Raw genomic sequence first — 6,824 nt, 5'->3', positions numbered from 1 at the left:
AAGGCCATTAAGGTTATCAAGTCCAAACACTGACTCAACACCACCATGTCCACTAACCGAAATTAATTAGAACCAAGCCATGTGCTTTGGCTTTGCAGAAAGGCCACGACATGGAGCGAACCCCAAGCATTTCTTTGCTGGGAGTTCTCCACAAACAAAAGGCAGGTGGGTGAGAGGCACAGATTCACCAACTTGGCCACCACCCCACCTGTGTTAAGGCACAGAAAATGCCCACTGAGAGGAGGGCTCCCGCAACAGCCTGCGGTGAGCTACTGTGGATTTAATCCATGGGAGCCAACAGGGATTTGGTTCTGGGTGGGTGTGGAACGTGTTACATCTGTACAGCATCACCTGGATGTGCAGCCAAGTGTCACAGCAGGAGAGGGGAGGGATAACAAGCTGAGTTAATGCCAAGGAGCAGCTCTGGCAAGGCAGAGTGTGGCAGCGAGCCCCCAACCCCTTGATGGAGTCCCATGGAGCATCCCGAGCATCCTCACCCATGGGGCCATCACCAGCATCACAGTGCCTGGCCATTGGCCACAGCTGTCTCAGCAGTGCTTCAAAACATCTTTATGGGAGGGTGCATTCAACATGCTGCACTGCTGTGGGAAGCAGAGCCAGTTGACTGTGTCTGCTCAGGGCCGGCTGAGCTCCTGCTGTGTTGCTAATTGCCTCTCTGCTCATTTGGGAGGGTTGTCAAAGTCCTGGTTTCACTCTCTCTCTTTCTGGGAGGGTTTCAGCCCCTGCCATGTGTCTCTAAGACAACGCAAAGAAATAGCCCTGGTATGTCTCAGCCACTTCTCCACCCAAGAGAGCTGGTGGTGCAGCTCCTGGCTGGCCAAGGGAAAAATCAAAGGGAGAGCTGCTGATGCTGGCTTGCTTCTCACCCCATTTCCAACCCAGAAAGCAGCAGTGCCAGTTGAAGTAAATTAATTTAAAAACAGCTTCTCCCAGGCCACACACACTCTGTAGGTCACTGGGGGGGCTGAGGGCAATCGGGCGGCTAAGGGCCCCCCTGCTCTTGTTTCCTGGCCTCTCTGGAGATGCGGTGACAAAGGTTGCATTTAGCACCACGTTGTGGTGGCAGCTTGTGGGACTTGGCACTGCTCTGCTCGTTGCTGGAGATTCAGCAGCCTTCATAGTGTGTGCCTTTCAGAGCCAGCATTTGCATGGGCAGCAGGGCAGGGGCAATGGGAACAGATTTCCTTTCCAGCTGAATCATATCAACCCAAAATAATTCTGTCAGGATCAGGAGAGAAACCTGGAATTCCCCATCCCAGGGTAATCGAGAGCCCACAAACTCTGTGTGTCAGCTGAGCTGCTGTGTTTCACACACAATCACAGAATTGTAGGGGCTGGAAGGGACCTCCAGAGATCATTGAGTCCAACCCCCCTGCCAAAGCAGGTTCCCTACAGCAGGTCACATCTCCAAAGATAAGGTCAGGATGCTCAGGTTTTGCAGAACGTAAATCCACTCTTCTGCTTTAAGAGAAAATGAGCACACATCCTCAATACACAAATCCCCATTGTTCTGCAGCTGGGTTGCAATGGAAGCATTAAATCTGCTTTCTGACTTTTGTGCCAGCTGTTTTGTTCATACCCAAACTATGAACAGCACAAGTTGGCATCGTGTAAAAAACAACAACAACAACAAACAAAAAAGCACATGTAGTGCATGATGAAATATATTCCTTGCATATGTAGCCACAGCGTGTAGGCAAAATGTGAATTGATGTTTAATGGTGAGCCGAGGTAACACGTACTCGAAATTACCCCGTTCTGCTTCCTTGGCTAGCGCAGACTTTCCTCTTCGGGGAGAATCATTGCACCACAGCCACGCTGAGCCAACGCGGCTGCCGGAGGGAGAAGGGTTTCTTCCGAGCATCCCAGCGCTGCGGCTCGGGCCGGGTTCGGGCTGCTCCCTCCCGGCCGTCGAGGGAACCGCAGCCGGGCCGCTGCGCTGCTGTCTACCGGACCTTTCTCTGCTCCTTTTGCTGCGAGATTATGGTAGAATCATAGACCCGTTTGAGTTGGAAGGGATCTTTAAAGATCATCCGGTCCAACTCGTTGCAATGAACGGCGAAGTTCGCGGATGGATTGGGCTGGAGCATCCCCAACTGCTCTTGTAGTCATTGGGTGAGTCAGGGAAACCGCCGGGGGAATGGGAGGCGGCGGGCAGCGAGGCGTGCAGGGTCCTGCAGCAGCACGATGGTAACCCGGCTACGGCGTGAGGACCCAGCGCCGTGTGAGCCCGGCCCTGCCCTCGGGGTGCAGCCCGATGTCAGGTCATCGAGGCATACCCAGCTGACATGGCAGTAGGAACCACATTCAATCCTACGCCACAAAAAAGAGGTGTTTTACCCCCGTGGTGGGCTGGGCTGACCTCTCATTTCCTGCAGCAAAAATGATTCTTAAAGGAGAGGTGGAAAATGCACAGCCTTGCACGCTGGGTACCGCCTCGCACGGTGGTATTTGCACTGGGTGCAACAAATTGCATTCTTAAAGAAACCCAGCACAAATGGTAGCTTTGCCTGGGATGCTTCACTTAATACTTGGCTCCTCAAAATCAGTGCAAGGTCTGCAGTGTCAGCATCTGATCTCCAGCTACTTAAAATTAGCTTTGTCTCTTGGAGCTTTGCTGATTGGGACAAAGCCGCTCTCCTGACATCAGGAGGGTTTCGCTCTTTGCACCTGCTGAAGATTTGTCTGTAGGCTAAAACAGTTTTCCTGGTGTTGTCTGCTCTGTCACATCCACACCTGTAACATAAGCCAAGTCCTGTGGGCTGGAAAGGCAACTGAAGATTATTTTAATGATATTTTAATGCGTTTCTTAAATTAAAAAAGTCAAAATGTATTTTCCTTTGTTTTACTTTTCCATCCAGCTGTAGAGAAAGCAAAAAAGCCAAGGGTCATCTAAAATCTCTACCACAGGCATCATTAGTTACCCTCTTTGGTTTAATATGACGATTTTTCAAACGTATTCATTTTCTACATTAACCACAGAACTTTGGATCTTCATTAGCCATCATTAGCCTCCATTCACTAATTGCTAAGTAGAGCTGGAGGAAGTGCATATATAACAAGAAGCAGTCTGGGAAATATAAACACACAGTTATAGCACCCCAATTATATCAGGAATGATAAAAATCCCTGTAAAGAAACCTTGAATCTGCTAAAATGTTATGGTTACCTCCTTATATGATATGGAATTACATTTCCTGCCATTGCAGCTTAAATCCTTTGCCTGTTTACCTCTTTCTGGCATTTCTTAATTGGTGATTTCATAACACAAAGGAAGAACACACCCCATCCTGATTGAAGCTCTTGGGTTTATTCACATGTGCTTAGAAAATGAGAAGTTAAAGGTGCTTCCAGCACAGGCAGTGCTCTGCAACCACCATGGAAGCAGAGTTGGGCTCCTGAAGCAGCGCTGGGTCACAGCTCACGTCTCCCATCACGGCAGTGCTTGCTCAGAAATAACCCCAATAAGTGCTCAGTGTGCGTTTACACACAGAGCTGGAGCATGGCTACATGCAGACGACGTGCTTCCTCCTTCCAGCAGAAGTGAAAGGAACTCGCTGCTTTATTTAATACCTCCATGCCAATGTTCACGCTCAGGCATTCATTGTTTACTTATGCTGAGCATACAGTGCGCACACTGTGCTGCCTGGGAAGGAATAAAGATCCACTGTTCCAGCCAGCCAAATATTTTTAAAATCCAGTGACGTGCCAAAAAGGATTTCTGGGGCTCTTGGAGTCACTGCACTGCTGCATTTTGCTGGGCAGACGCTGCAGCTCCAGGAGGGCCAGCACTGCTGCAGCACTGATGGGGAGCTCAGAGGGAGATGATGAACTGTCAGAGCTTGCATAAGGCGAACTGCCCTCTGTGTGAGCACTTCTTGGTCTGCTGGGTTTCCCCTCGGGTTGGGCAGCCTGGTGCTGTGCTGTGCTGGGACCCTTCTGTTCTTTGTGAGAACCCTCCTGGAGAATCATCCCAGCTCCTGCACTGAACTCGCAGGCAGGAGCTACGCACCAGGATGACAGCCACACAAAGCACAGCGACTGCAAACCACCCTCTGCCTCAAGAGAAAGGTTTCGTACCCGTCTGACTGCTTCAAGATGTTGTTGGGTTTTTTAAGGCTTTTCATCCACTAATTAGTAGCCTCAGTAAAATAAAGGTTGACTTTTTCTTTTTTCTTTTCGCGATCTTGTAATGACTTTTCCCCACATTTCTTAACTGCATCTTCCTCTAAACCTAAAAGGAATGATGTGACCGACTGGCCTTTCCTATTTCTGGATTTGATTTATGCTGCAGTCTGTAAAGGAATGACTCAGAGCTGTTCAGCACTGGCCTCATGCGAGGGCTGTGTGCAGGCAGGAAGGTCTGCGTGGCTCAGGACAGTCCTCCTCCTCCTCTGTGCTCCCTCCTGGGCTTTATTCTATGTCAAAATGCCCTTCTCCTCCACAAAGCCCTCAGTTAAACCTCTCACAGGTTGCTTTCCAGGCTCTGGTGGTTCACTTGTGTTCCATCAAGGCTTCTGGTTTTTTTCAGCTGTTAGCAGTGGCATTGCTGCTCTGCACTGAACATAAAGCTCAGACAGGTGATGCTCAGAAGCTGAGCTTCCCAGGATCCAGGTGCATCCCTCCTTGCTCTCACCTCAGGGTGCAGTGATGGAGATGGAAGATGCCTGTCCCAAGCTGAGCCCACCAGGAGCTCCTGAGGGTTCAGATGGCTGCCAGGACTCTCCCTTGGTGCAGGCAGGGGCTGTGGGGTGATTCACCGTCCAGCCGTGCAGGCGTAGCAGAGAGCTGACTCATCTGCTGAGAAGGGAGCTGAGCTTTGATTAAGAAGCCTAAAACATGGATGTGATATAGAAAATGTTTCACCCTGAGTGGTGGCTCCCATGCATGCCATAGAACTATGGAATGGCCTGGGTTGCAAAGGACCCCAATGCTCATCTGGTTCCAACCCCCGGCTGTGTGCAGGGTCACCAACCAGCAGACCAGGCTGCCCAGAGCCACATCCAGCCTGGCCTTGAATGATGGGGCATCCACAGCCTTCTTGGGCAGTGTGGGTGATGGGGGCTCTTTTCCCAGTGCTTTTGCAGTGCTGTCAGCCTCCTTCAGTGTGTACCAGCAGATTTAGGAGCAGGATATCCAGGACATCGTTTATAAAGTTGCCTCAGTCCCCACTTCACCAGAGCTCAATCAGAGCTGCGGTTTGCATCCCTACATCCCCAAGTACTTTTGGAGGACAGTTTAGAAAATATAATTAAAATATGGGCAATGTCACTTCAAATAACATCAGGAGGATCGGCTACAGCAGTTCCCTTCCCTGTAGTCAGACCCTTTGAGTTCTCTGTGGGTGCACTTTTAAACGAGCTGCTCAGGCAACTGCTGGTAATTCCTATGTGTGCAGTAGTTTAAATGACCCTGTAAACGTGCAGCTGGGCACGGCTCAGAGCACTGCCAGACTGGCCCCGACTGCACCATAATTACGTGGAGCAGGAATTCGAGCTGTCGGTTCCTCCCCGTGCTCCTCACCTCCCCATGAATCCAGTTTCAGCCTCCCACCTGGCACAGAGACAGCTGGAGCTGCTGCTTGCTATGACAGCCCTTTTCCATGGGAGCATTTATCTCACACTCATTCTTGTCTGGCTTATCTGCAGCAGGGGGTAAGGAACAAACCCCATCCTTTCACTTCCAGCGGCTGCACTTTGGTATATCCCCAAACCAGAGTGATCCTGAATACTGCTGTGTGCTCAGCAGCATCAGGGCTCGGCACTGAGCAGTGTGAGGCCGAGGGGCCATTTGCCCCTTCCAGGAGGATCCTGCTGCAAGTTTGGCTGCTCAAAAAGTGTTCAGAGCAGCAGTTGGTGTGCAGCCAATGTCTCTGTGCATGACAGTACTGACCTGTCAGTGTTTAATACACTGGATTTGCGCAGGGCAGCACTGCACCTGGGTCATGCAATGCCACTGCAATCCAGCAAGCAGACACTGAGTAAAGCACATCATGAATAAGAGGAGCGACATGGTGTGTCCTTCATGGCAGCAGTGTGCTGTGCATCACCAGAAGAGTAAATTGCACTGACGTTTGTGATATCAGGCTGGTCACGTCCTGCTGCACAGCGTTCTTCCTGTGTTTTGGGCTCCTATTCCTGCTCCTCCAGGATCCAGTGTCGTTCTTTTTTTTCATTCATAAAAACAACCAGGGAAGTGCAATAAGTACACAGCTAAATTTAGAGTTTATTTGTGTACGAGGCCTTTCTACATGTGTACTTTTTAAAGTACTGTTTCAGAGAGAAATCTGAGCCCCACGGAGGTCAGAAAGAGTTCTGTTACCCAGACACATCCCTGCCTCCTCCGGTCTGACTCAGTGCACTGATTTATGGGAAATACTACAGTGCACTATGTAAGTACTCAGAGATCATTTTAATATTTCCTCTGCTAAGGCCTCAGACAGAAAACCTCGTAACATGAGAGATGAGGGGGCATCCAAAAATGCTTGTGTGTGTGTGTGTCTGGCAGCCAAGGCTTTTGATTCCACTCTTAGGAAAAGCAGTTGAAACTCCAGCAAGACGTGCAGTTCTCTTGTCCTTAAACCAGATCTCTGTGCCACAGCTCTCCAGGTGCCAGCAGGGCTGTGCTGATGGGAGATCAGCCTGGGCTGCTTGAGTCTGACATTAAAAGCCACCTGTGGCCCTGTGCTCTCTGAGGCCCTTGGCTGATGGCAGAACTCAGACAGGCAATTCTCAGCCCCAGCGCAGGCAGAAAGGAGCTGTTTTTAACCTGATGCACATCCTACTCCCAGCCAGGGGATCCCT

Source organism: Lagopus muta, chromosome 14 (genome assembly GCF_023343835.1).
Source record: "Lagopus muta isolate bLagMut1 chromosome 14, bLagMut1 primary, whole genome shotgun sequence".
Lineage (NCBI taxonomy): Eukaryota > Metazoa > Chordata > Aves > Galliformes > Phasianidae > Lagopus > Lagopus muta.
The sequence above is the reverse complement of the archived record's forward strand: the minus strand, read 5'-3'. Positions refer to the sequence as shown.